Raw genomic sequence first — 13,646 nt, 5'->3', positions numbered from 1 at the left:
CATTTTCTGACTTTTGAGTGAATTAACCTCTCATTTTAATGTTCTTTTAACATACATTTAGAATTCTATCTGTTTCCTTTTGAGCATATCATCCTAACTCCTGGCAATGTGATGACTTCATAAACAAATAATGGAATTTATAAGATTTCTAATTCTGTTTCTAGTTATAATATAGCATTGATTTGTAGTTATATTTAAAAGTTAAATTCTTAACCCGCTTTTCTTCTGCCTTGCAAAGAAAATTCTGGTTTAACAAGCCATTTCGTATGGGGAAAAGGAATGGTAAAATTTGGATACTTTACTAGGCAGAAGAGATGGCTTAGTGGTCTAGTGAAAAGTGTTTTGACACATTAGTTCATTGGCATTTTCCTGTAAAACTGGAACCCATCCTTGCTTCAGTGTTTTTATTGGCACTGTACCAAAGCCCACTGAGGTCAATAGAAGCATTTATGTTGACTTCTTTAGGCTTTTATCTCTTATTCATTTCCCTGGATTATGAGATAGTGGCTGCCAACGGCAACACAAAAGCATGCCTGTGCCATGGGACAGCAACATATTGAAAATTCCAGTGTTATATTTACATTTTATTATATTTCGAAATAATATCTTTAAAAGAACAAAGAAAAATGCTAAAATATATTTTGTATCAAAATAGTAATATTGTCCCATTTATGCACTTGGAATTTCACTGCAGTATTATCAGCCCTTCTCAAACAACAACAGCGCAATAAAAGTTGTTGTATGCAGTATAATGTATTTTTGATATGTGAGTATTTATCTGTAGTAAATTCCAGTACAGTACAGTATACCTTATAGAAACTTAGTTCATTATATCAATTGGATCCTTCATTTGTCTTATTAATCTGTTTAGTTTTCATCTAAAATAATGACATTAAAAATTTTAAGGAACCTAATGTCTGTAGATCCACATATATTCTTAGCTGTTATAACTCAAACAGTGTTGATGTCTATAGGACCCTTATCTAATTCAGCATGGTTGAGGAAAAAGTCTCTCTATAGGGTACATTGCCAACTCACAGTGGCTCTGGACAGCTTGATAGCTAATGCAGAGCAGCATTGGGTGGTACAGTAAAGTGGAAATAGAGGTCTGATGACTGTTTAAATGTCTAAAAAAATCTAGGACATACAGCAACATTTACATTTAAAAATAACTCTGTGGGCTCAATCGTCGGTCCCTGTCAGCTGCATTGAGCATCTGGAAAACTGACCTGATGTGCAGCTGAGGATTACCCTGCAAATTGCCTTTATACAGGGGTATCCTTTGGTTATATAAAGTGAGTATAGCCAGCTCCACAACTCCCTCAGCTCCCTGTTCTGTGTAGAGGGTGTACCTGGAGCAGAGAGGGGAAGAATGGGACAGAGCTCACACTGTTCTGGCAGATTCTTGGCTGGGGTGCAGCAGACACAATAGGTCTGGATGTGAGTTCCAACAGAGTCCATTTCAGCACTTGGCTGTTCTCAAGTTTGGGTGTGCAGGAAAGTGGCTGAGAACCACCGTTTCCACCCTCAGCTGCAATGTGTATAAACTTGGCAGAGTTGGGAATGGAGGATTACACAGTACTGTATCTAATAACATCAAGAGGTTGGCTGCTATTGTACCTGAGTACATTTCCTTCTATGTGGTATGTTTTGAGAGGTTTGATACATATGAAATTAGGTTGCTAATATGATGAAAGTCTACTGAGTTCCATAGCTTTGAAGGTTGACCCTGATTCTTTTGCATGTTTTGGGGAAGATTCTCCTTTCTACCTTATTTATGTGGGGTTTTTTTTAATAAGGCATTATGTGATGACTTTTCTCTACAGCGAAATCTTCTGACATTATTTTTTTCTTTTAAATTGACATAGATGATCTACAAAAGATTTTGCATTGGAGTCTTGTATATTGCTGATGCACTGAAAAATGATTGGGTCTGATTTTCCACTACTCAAAGCAGGTGGAAAATGTAACTAAATCAGGAAGGTAGTCTTTTACACTTTCAAAAGGCCTAAATGACTCAATGTACAATGAAATGTAGAAATTAGGTCTATTTGGTATGACAATAAATTATCAGTAGAATATGTAGCAATAAAACATAAAGAGGACAGCATCTATAAAAGACATTTTAAAGCTTTGTTTTAGATGAGACACCAAAAATGTTATATACTACATATATTGTTAAAAAGAAAGATAAAAAAATTAAAAAATTGTAATCTGAACTCACACTCATACCTGATACACCAGTTTGGCCTATGATTGGTAGAATCTGAACTTTTAGGTTTTCTTCCTTTTTCAATTATGTATTTAAGAATGCTGGAATTCACAATATACACATTACTAACAACAGTGCCACCTTCAGGAAAGGAAAATGAGAACTTTTATTGGATGAGTTAAATTCAAAGTCTGATTAGATGTTTTATGAATTTTTAAAGACTAGGTTTGACATTCTAAGACCCTATTTTTGTTTGATGGAAAGAAAGAAAGAAAGAAAGAAAGAAAGAAAGAAAGAAAGAAAGAAAGAAAGAAAGAAAGAAAGAAAGAATATTAAATTGTTAGTAGTGTCTGCTCTCATGGTTTACATTGTAACCTTAAAATGCCTGGCAACATTATTTTCTGTTGTCTCAGTATTTTTGGGGTTTGAGTTTCACAGAGTTTTGACTGATCAATGATGCTGCACTACACACTACTTAGTTTTGACAGAACCTTATTTTACTGCTGTTGCTGCTCACTTAGAGCAAGAAGTGTTTTGTGGGGTACATTGCTCCCAGAAAGCAAATAATTGTACATAAAACAGGTGTTCTAAGAATGCTGTGTAGTCTAGAACAATTCAACAGGGAAAGTGAAATAACTAAATTATCCAGAAGTGAGCTCCATATTTATCCCAATGCCTCCAGGGGAAGGAATGCAGAGCTTCATTCAGTGATGGAAAGGAAAGAAAGGCACAAATCTTTCCTTAGTCTCCTCCACTTACATTCCCAAAGCCTATTTTTATTTGGGGATATCTATAGAGTTTCCTCCAAAGACTAGCATGGGTGTGGTTTCCTGCAAAGAGTGCTGCAGCTGCTGGCAAGGAGACACAATGGTAGGCTTAAAGGGAGGGTAGGTAATGCGTTTACTTAGTTTAGAGTATCTTCAGACAAGCATCTGAACATTAGAGCCTTTGCCTGAATCAAAATTTTGACCCACTGGAGGTTAATTCAGTACTAAAAATGCATTAAGTCTTTTATTGGATAAAAAAGGAAGACAGCACTTTTAATATAAGGACTGAAAAAGGTAGCTTCTTCCTCAGTCAAAATTACTTTCAATATAGGCTGCCAGACAAGTCAATGCAGCTGGCCAGGTTTGAAACATTCAAGAAAATCAAAACTTTTACAGGTTTTAGCTGCTCTGAGTTTGTATAATAGTTTTCAAGTAGAATAAATGTTAAACAAATAAAAGATGTGTAAATCTTATATAGATAGTAGGCAGAATATCTATGTATTTCATCATACATCATATATGCAATACACTCCACTTAACTCCATTTACAGTAATTATATATGGGAAATTTGGACAAGAGAGGACTGTAAACAGAATGCCACTTTAAAAAATGAGTGCAGATATTATTAGATTGAGTTATGAATACAATGCAAAAGTATTTTGCTTTTCATTCTTTTTAATACCTCAACTTTTAAGTGAAAAAATTTAACTGTAATAATTGTATATGTGTAATTTCTGGTGCTTGAATTTCATGTCTTTAACTTTTTTATGCATTCACAAGAACAGCTGAAAAAATTATCAGACATTATAGTGATTCATTTATTCAAAGGTAAACCAGCACGTGCTATATTAGGTAGCCTTTACTTATACTTTAAAACTAGTGAAGCTGGTGATTGTGTTAACTTTGAATTGATAAAAGTAATTAGGGATGATTAAATGACATAAAAAGTGTAGGGAGGCTTTTTTAACAAATAAAAGTGGTGAGCATTGTAGGAAGGTTAGTAGAGAGTCACAGTCGCTTCTCTTCTGTTGTCACTTGGTTGTTCGTGGGTTTTATTTACACTGTCCCATTTGCTGCCTGTGTGCAAGGTTACAAGTCATGTTGTAGTGTCTAGCAAAATGTCACTAGTGTATGTGAATGGAATGAGAAACCAATTGAGGGCTTGTGTAGCTCTTTTTTGTGCCTTGAAGATTAATTCATTATAACAGACATTTTAAAAAGTATTTTATACTACCGAATACCTAAAAGTAGCACTTTCTTGAGTTCTGACTAATTTGGAATTACTTAATATTTTGGTGGTACCACCAGTTACTAACATGAGAGGAGGATGGATATTTCAGACCTAGACTATTTTTACTTTTATATAGCAAGTTATTTAAATACATTAATTTTGTACATTGACCTGTTATACCCTCTGCTATTTTTAAAAAAGTGCAGGATGGTGGAAGTAGAATGAGGCATAAAGTGTATTGGAAAACTACCAAAATGTCCCCTGCAAATGGACCCTATTCAGAATCAGTAAGCGTATGATGAGTGAAGTGGTTTTGAATATCGCCTTTAGATTCCATGCTGTTACAAGGCCAGCCCCGAACATGGCAACTCTTATTTCCCCACACAGTACCTCTTCACTCTCAATTTAACCCAAAAATCTGATGAACCCATTACTCCATACTTGATTTCATGGAACAAGGAGTAGATATAGTTACAAATGATCAATCACAAGCCGTGAACCAAAGCAGCAAGGCATTAACAATTCACACCATTTCGGTCCACTTGCTCAAGCAGAAGATGTGCCAGCATATTTAATGCACAGCTACTTCATTCAGTTTAAGAAAAGACATGACTCATGCTGCATTTTAGAAACTAAGGGGACTTCATAGTTTTCATGCCTGCTAACCATTGAGTTTTAGAATGGAGTGCACCCATATCTAAACAATTAACATAGCCAGTTGTGCAGCAAGACACAGGCAGACAAGATAATAAATTATATTTTCCTCAGTTTAAAATAAAGAATAACCTACACAATGTTACCACAAAAACATTAAAGCCAAATTCTATTAGATTGTTTTGTACAAATCAACATCTTGTTCAGCAGTATGGTAACAGTGGAGACCCCACAGGCATATGCCGTCAATTTAATGGGATCACTGAAAAAGCAAAGCAGCTGTGAAAGATTGCTCTAAGTACAGCAATCGTGTGCTTGTCATTCTGTTCAATGGTGGAAAAATCCAAATTCGGATAGGCATCAGTATTTAAGAAAATGACTGCTAAAACAACTCTCATAAGTACCTTAGGGACAATAAGATTTGACATATAGCATGTAAACAAAAGTACACAGCAGCTGTTAGATTAGTTTTGTTTGAGTAAAAATACAGACACATAATTTAAACATAGCAAACTGCGTGCTCTCCATCATTCAGTCTCCGTATGCAGACCACGCTTTTGGATAGTGTGTGCCATTTGCTTTGGGACTCAGAGCTATAACTGTTACTAAAAATAGGAGGGGATGCAGTCAAGCACATGTGTGCATTAGTACACCAACTCAACTCATACTCTTCTCTCTTTTTCTCTCTCTTTCTCACACACACACACACATCTACCCTCCCTCCCCCCAAATATACTGTTAAGCTCTTTTAAGAAAGTCTTTTTTGGTATTTAAGGATCTGAATAATGAATTTTTCCTCTCCAAATTTCAGTCATGTTTAAAGCTTTGTTTCCAACATTTTTTTTAAACATCTATTGCTGATGAGATAATTCTTTTGTTCTGCTATCATTACTTGTGGCAAAATTAAACAAATGATTGTAGTACTGTAGGATGTGCACTAACAACAATAGGCCATGGAATGCAATATAGAATTAGGTAGACATAAGGCAGCCTACACTGATTCACCTAACTCTGTGTCTACACGAAAATGCAGCTACTACCAATGTAATTCACCCATTATGCCAACTTAATAGCTCCACCTCTACAAGAGGCATGGTGCTTAGGTTAATGTAGTTCATGCATTGTGAGTATAGACACTGAGTGCTTATACTGACTGTTGTTTCTTTTTAGAAGCTACACCCCAAATGCCTTACATTGGCAGTTAAGTTGGTGTTAGTGCTCCTGATAAGGATGTGCACTACTAACACAAGGAGCATAGTGTGGACATGCAAAAACAGTTTCATTACTACAGTGGCTATAAATTGACCTAATGTATGTTGACTTAATTTGGTCATATAGACTTGCCCTAGCAGAAAAATCTGGCAAAAATGCTAAAATATCTTCACCAGTTGTGAACTCCTGGAGTTCTCAGTTCTTCGTTTGGTGGGAAAAGTCCATAACATTTTGTCAATAAATCATTAAGGATTTTTATTGTATTTTTCTTCTCTTTTGAAGACTGCAGATGACCCGATATCTGTTTCCCCATTGTCAGGCAAAAATGCTGACTTTTCTATATCCTATTTTTTCCAGATTGCATTGTACTTCATTACTATATTTCATTATCATCTTCACTACCAAAAACCCAGCCGCTTTTGTTTCATATGAGTCACCCTGGAAGGCTTTACTTTACATTCCATGCATTGTGTTTGTACCGTAATTGCATTTAAATCCCTGGGTTTTAGAAATAATATATTTCTTGTCTGTTTTCTTAGAATCAATGCAAAAGTGCTGTTTTCTTCATGAAGTTTGCCTTTTATCATATGATATAACTCATCCCACGAGGTCAGTAAGGAACAGATTTTACAGTCCCTTAAAAATCCTTTTCAACCTCTACACTGTATTTTTTACATAAACTACCCTTCCTTCCCTTAAGCACTATTTCCTTCTGGTTCATTTCATTTTCTAAACAAGATTTTCCATTTGCCTTATTTTATCGTTGACTCTCAAGCATTCAAAATATCTTGCAGAGTGGCTCCAAATCTGTGACACACTTGTCCATCATACCCACGTGTACCTGTACTTCTGAACTATCTCATTCATATTCTTTCTAAGCGGCTGGCTTTTGTTTTCCTTTGCCAAGGCAAACACACAGTTGTTGAGTTTCATGATCCATAATAAAGATTGTAGTTAACCCTAGTTCAAAGGTTAACCTTTATTAATGTTCTCTGATTTTAATAAATGCTCTGCTTCCAGGAGAGAGAATTTGCAATATTGAGCAGATTATACAGTATTTCAGAAAAGGTTCTAAAATCTCTGGTAAAATTGCTTGAGTGTGCTGTTTGCTTCATTTTGCAGTCTGTGTTCTTCACAGAGCTCTTAATTCCATAGAAATGTATGAAAGTTGAGAGCTGTTTTATTAGTTTAGTATTAATTTCTACTGATCTTTAGGAGGTCACTGGTTCAGACCTTCTTTTCTACTGTATTTTACATAATGCGCTGAGGAGAATAGAAATCCTTAGAACTGCATCAAGAAGTAATAGTGTCATCGCTCATCAAAAAATGAGTCTTATGGGCCTTATGTTTAAGTGGCTCACTCATACTGGACCTTTAATACTCCATTCATCTGAAGAAGTGGGTTGTGCCCATGAAGGCTCATGATACTATCTACATGTTTTGTTAGTCTTTAAGGTGCTACTAGACTATTTGTAGTTTTTTAAATTTTTTCAGTTACAGGCTAACTTGGCTACCCCCGTGAAGCAATTATAACTGTTGGTTACCAGAACTGAGTCCAATACAAATGACCACACTGTACTGTTAAACAGGGGTGGGGAGAACATTGGTCTTGCCGAAGGAAGGTAGCAGAGGGGGTAAAGGAGGTCAGAAATTGCTGTAAAAAAGGTGAGTGGTGATCAGCTTTGCAGTGTTGACTCACCCCAGGAAATATAAGGTATAGAAGGCTTTAAAAGTGCTAACCTGGTGGGGAGGTCTTTCACCATGGATCAAGCAAAGCAACATCCACCCTCCCTACCCTATAGGTATGAATATCAAGTTTGATTAGGATCTGCTGTGGCTATTGCATAAGTTTTTCCTTTTTGGGGGGGGAAGAGAAGGGCTGGGATGGAATTTTTCTCTCACCACCATATTGGCTTTAGTGGAGTGAGGTTATTTTGCATTTCCCACAGAGAATATCAGGGTGGACCTTTTCTGGTGAGGAGAAAAGATAGTTAGGCATTATGTTGCAACTTATTTTGCAAGTGTGGGGCAGATGTCCAGTGCATGTCCATAGGGAAATGACCAGATAAATGGCCTAATACAAGACTTAAAAGGAGGTGATGGTAAAAGGAATGGAACAGGGGGAAGGATTAGAGAATCCTCTGATTGGTACAGCAGGAGGCCAAACACCTTTCTTATAGCCATGTTAAGCCTCCTAAGAGGAGGTGGATGGTAAAGTACAAGGCATGCATTGGCTGCAGGACCTAGATAGAAAAAGGATGGGAGGGGGCTTATTGTAAGCCCCAGATAGTAATTTGAATAAACTTGGTTTTGCCTGCACTGTACACTTTTATATGCCAAGTAATCACAGACATCTAATAATAAAGTTGCAGCCTGATTAAATCCATGTCAAGTGCCTCCTGTCCTTTGTTCGGTATAGCTGGACAATGTGTGCTATATCACACCATTTTAAAAATAATCTATGACCAGTGATGAATTTTTCAGCTACAGAGCTAAGAATTCCTGATAGAACCTTCATAAACCAGAAGCTCAATAACACCAAAGTGAATTACACCAATGAATTTTTATTTATTTGTTTTTTGTGTGTGGATGCTATTGTGCTACTGGCATATTCAGAGAATGCTTAGTTGTTCTGAATTTCTTCCCCTTTTCCCATATTAACTCTATTTGCATAGGGTTTTTTTACTTCTATGGTTGCTCTTTCATGCCTCTGGAATGTTTCCTTTTATTTCAATAGAGAAATAAATAAAGTTATTATTTTCAAAACATGGAACAATACATGTGCTTGCCTAAGGCTGAAAATCTGGATAGAAAATAGTTAAAAAGTTGATCTTGCCCAGGTTGTAGTGTTATTATAGCCATGTTGGTCCCAGGATATTAGAGACAACATAGGTGAGATAGTGTCTTTTTACTAGATTAACATCTGTTGGTTAAAGAGACAAGCTTTCAAAGTACACAGACCTGAAGAAGAGTTTTGTGTGTCTCAATAGAATCTTCTTTTGCCAATAGAATCTTATTTGGTCAGAACAGATGTTTATGAAAATGAGTAATACTATTAGTAAAGTATTCACTGTTTTATTTTGATATGAAATAATTGGGCCAGATCCTCAACTTGCTGTAGTTTCATTGAAGTCAATAGATCTTTGATAATGTAAGTGCTGGTGATCTGGCCCTCTTTGTTGTACTCAACCCCTAAACTTCCAATTCTGTTGCACTACAGATGTTATCTTGATTATACAATATTTCATTGAAGAGGTTGTTCAAGGGGAAGCAGACGTTCTTGACACCTAAGGAATTAATAGTGAAGAGTTTTTTTGTTTTCAGGAAGATGTAGAAGGTGATTTAGGAATTTTGTATCCAAGAGGCAGGTGTTACTTTGGTACTGTGAGTTTCCTCATTCAAGCTGTGAGCTACCTTTCTACAGTCCCCTGAGTATCTACTACTACCTTCAACAGTGATGGATAAGCACATTAGTTCTATATTTCTGTTAAAGTTATCAGCATTGAAATAGTTATAATTGTCATTATAGTTGTTGTAATTAACCTTCAGAGTTAACATTTAATTGTAGTGTAAGATGCATTTCATATACTTCTCTTACAGCTGAAGACTCAAAAAAACAACAACGCTGCATAAGTTCATATCTGCGATATTTTCCTTTGTAACTACAGGGCTGAAAGCCTTGGGTGAAATTCTGGTCTTTAGAAGTCAGTTTCAGAACTTCAGTTGACTTCAGTGCAGCTAGAATTTAACTTTTAACATTGTTTATAAATGAAAGCTAGATTTTATAGCACAGTTCTGTGGCAAATTCCACAGCACCCGTAAAACACTTGTCTTATAAATGAAGAACTTCAATCTGCAAATATTTTATCAGTGGCCACGGAGCAATTTTAAGGTGGGGGGTGTTGACCTACACAGCAGCCTTTGGATGCATGTACACTGCGGGGCTTAACTTGAAATAAGCTTCGCAAATTGAGCTACATCAATTGCATAACTTATTTCAAAATAGGGAGCGTCTACATAGCACTGATTTCGAAATAGAGCACTCTTCCTCCAACTTCCATTATTCCTCATACAATGAGGGTTGCAGGAGTTGGAGTAAGAAGTCCTCCAGCTTGACAGTATTTTGACACTATTTTGAAATAACTGCCCACTGTGTAGACGTGGACTAAGTGATTTCGAAATAGCTCTAGTTTTTTCAAAATAGTGTTGCAGTGTAGACGTTCCCTTAGTTGGAGCTATGTCCAAAACCAGTGCTCCTTCTGAGCCCCCCATGGCTGACAGCATGCCTGCAGTCACCTTGGAAGCCCCTGCCCAGAGGTGAAAGAGGGCACCGTCCTGGACTGGTGCAGAGATGCAGAGAACCTGGATCTCCTTGAGATCTGGGGCAAGGAGACAAACCTCCAGGATCTCCATACCAGAAGGCACAATGCCAATGTCTATAGATGGCTGGGTGCCTGTCTAGCCCAGAAAGAGTACAGCCACACCCTGGATCAGGTGTGGATGAAAATTAAGGCGTTCCCGCAGACTTCCACAAGGCCAGAGATGAAAGTTCCCACTCTGGGACAGCACCACAGACTTGCTACTACTATGAGCACCTCCCGTGCTCATCGTCGATTCCAGCCGGGAAACATCCATCATAAGCTTCCATGAGGGCAAGGTAGTAGAGGAGGACAACGAAGATGATGAGGAGGAGGAGCAGGCCAGCCTGGACACCATGCCTGCCAGCCAGGAGGTCACCATCTGCCTGGAGCCAGTCCCTTCCTCCCAGGATGTCTCCCAGGACTTGTACGAGGCCGGAGAGGGCAGTTCAGGTGAGTTCTATCACTTTCTCTATATACACATGGGGGTAGGTGGTAGGACGCGAGGAGCGGCATGCTCCTTGCTCGGCCTTCTTGGCCTGGGGCTCTCACAACAGCCTGTGCATGTGGGTGCACATGGAGCACCAGTCCAGAGCACCCAGCCCTATGAAGCTGTCACACAGGAACCCATCGCTCCTTCTCACAAGGTACCTCGAGAGGCCTGCCTTACTCTGGACACCATTTAGGAGGCTGGGGTCATGGAAATGCACAGCAGTGCCACACATGGTCATGCCTGCACTCTTGGGCAGCATCCACTCCCAGTCAAGCATGGTGAGGAGGAGGACACCGATCCCCTTCATGGGAGCCTGCCAGGGACAGGAAGAGGAGGGGACTCCAGTACCATCCTCCCTGGCAAGCGGCATCTGCCACTCACACATACTTTCCCCAACATTCTCCCTTCTCTCTTCCAGCAGGCAGGGATAGAAGTTCTCTGTAGGATGTCGCCACTGCCAGACCAAGCATGTACATGGCACAAAGGGAAGGCAAGCCACCCCATCCACCACTCCCACCCTCAGTCACCTGGCCTGCTGGCACTTTCCCATGCCTGCTTGTCCCTAGGACCTGGGAGTAGCGAGGTTCCCCTGGGATGTCCGTGCCCCTGCAGGAAAGTGCCCGCTGTCTAGGCAACAGAAGGCCTAGATCAAAGCACATTGCCATCATCTGAACCAAGACCTTTATTGTTGGATCAGAGATTAGGGCTAGGCTCCATGCACCCTGTCTTCTGGGATGGCTGCCCTTGTCAATTTTCTTCACAGCTGGGCCACCTATGAGCATGGCGCCTCCACCACCTCCCACACAATCTTCCCGACCCTGTGAGAGCTGCAGGCAAAAACAACCCTGCAAGGACATGGTGCAGGAACACATTGACCACCTCCGTTTCCTCAACCCAAACTTCAAGGAGGAGTGCGAGCAGCAGCAGGCAGACAGGTGGCTGAGGACGACAATGTGGGAGCAGGTGTCATTACAGCATAACACCATGTGCTCCCCAGTAACATCACTCATGAAGCACGTGGTCACGGTTACGGAGTGGTCCACCAACCACCTCCATGCACCCGCCCTTCCCACAACTCCCCGCTCAACTCCTCACCCCTGCCATCTTAGCTTCTCCTTCTAGCCCCTCCCTAGCCCTTGAACATATAGTGGTGGGACCTCTCAGGCAGCCAAAGCCTTGTGAGCTATCTGAGGCAAGTGCCAATACCAGCCCCATTCTTTAGCTCCCTTCCCACTCTTCCATCCCCAAGTTCTTTCTCCACTCCTTCACCTGTTGTATATTCTCCAAATAAAAATAACAGTTGTTTTTCCAAACATAAAATACTTTATTATTTGGTCTGCAGGGAATGGGGGAAGGTGGAAAGGGAAGGCAGGAGAAGGAAAGGATGGAAAGGAGAGGCACACAAGGGCAATGCAGAGGTCTCTTTTGAGGAGTGCTGGGAGAGACTCTCACAGGTGAGTTCTGTCACTTGGCAGAAATTCTGCCTCAAGGCCTCCCAGATGAGCACAGCCCCCTGATGTGCTCAGTGAATGGCAGCCGTGCCTGGCTGCTCAAAAGCCCTGGCCAGCTGCTCTGACTCTGTCCCCTACCCTGGCAGCACAATCTCCCCCTTGTTCTCATTCCTTGTTCTCATACTGGAACAAACAGCAGGCCGCCACCACCTGGGGGATGTTCCAGTTGCCGCGGTCCAGGCAGGTGAGGAGATTCTGGAAAATCCCCTTATAGTGGCCAAAGGCACACTCCACAACCATATAGCACCTGCTGAGCCTGGTGTTAAAGGTATCTTTGGTGGGGTCTAGGCTGCCCAGCTAGGGCTTCATCAGTCAGGGAAGCAAGTGGTAGGCTGCGTCACCCAGGATGCACAGGGACATGTCAACCCTGATGGTGTGGCTGGGGAAAAAATGTGCTGGAGTGCATCCTGTGGAAGAGGCTTGAGTTCTGGAAGATGCAACCATTGTGTGCCTTCCCTGACCACTCTACGTAAATGTCTGTGAACTGGCCCCTGCAGTCCATCAGGCCCTGCAGCATGATGGAAAAGAGCCCCTTCCTACTGATGTATTTATGTGGTCGGCGGTGTGGGTGCCATCAATAGCCCCCCTCCCCACAGTTGGGGAGCTCATGGCAGCACAGCCAGTGAAGATGGTATCCACTGTGATGACCCTCTCCAGCAGGATGGGGTTGATGGGCACCTATAGAGCCATAGAATCCTAGGGCTGGAAGAGACCTCAGGTGGACACCGCATCCAGCCCCCTTCCCAAAGCAGGACCAACACCAACTAAACCATCCCAGCCAGGGCTTTGTCAAGCTGGGACTGAAAAACCTCTAGGGATGGAGATTCCGCCACCTCCCTAGGTAACCCATTCCAGTGCTTCACCACCCTCCTAGTAAAATATTAAAAGAGTCAAACCTGCATGAGCATTGCTCCGACTGTGGATCTCTCCACGCTAAACTAGTTCCCGACAGAGCAGTAGCTGTCTGGTGTGGCGAGCTTCCATAATGCAATGGAGGTGAACTTTTGCAGGGGGATGGTGGGTCTCATCCGGATGTCCTATTGCTGGAGTGCAGGGGTGAGCCACTTGCAGATCTTCAGAAAGGTGGCTTTCGGCTTGCATAAGTTCTGGAACCACTGCTGGTTGTCCCACCACTGTATGACGATATAGTCCCACCAGTTGGAACTGGTCTCCTGCCACCATTAGTGGTGTTACATGGTGTGCAGGG

The 13,646-nt window shown here is 40.8% G+C and overlaps 1 protein-coding gene across 7 annotated transcripts in view; it reads left to right on the top strand.

Moving 5' to 3' along the window:
- DCDC1 (doublecortin domain containing 1) overlaps window positions 1-13,646 on the top strand; it is a 604,418-nt gene that overhangs the window by 132,892 nt on the left and 457,880 nt on the right. The window contains exon 1 of one of the 7 annotated variants that reach the window (XM_075927787.1): window positions 6,623-6,686. The exons of 5 other annotated variants lie outside the window; for them this stretch is intronic. The gene's annotated coding sequence lies outside the window, so the exon portion shown is untranslated. Of the gene's footprint in view, window positions 1-6,622; window positions 6,687-12,007; window positions 12,383-13,646 lie in introns of those variants that run through there. One more of the 7 variants, XM_075927786.1, reaches the window with a different exon arrangement.

The sequence above is a fragment of the Pelodiscus sinensis genome, chromosome 4 (assembly GCF_049634645.1).
Source record: "Pelodiscus sinensis isolate JC-2024 chromosome 4, ASM4963464v1, whole genome shotgun sequence".
Classification (NCBI taxonomy): Eukaryota; Metazoa; Chordata; order Testudines; family Trionychidae; genus Pelodiscus; species Pelodiscus sinensis.
This window is presented reverse-complemented; position numbering and strand designations above follow the sequence as displayed.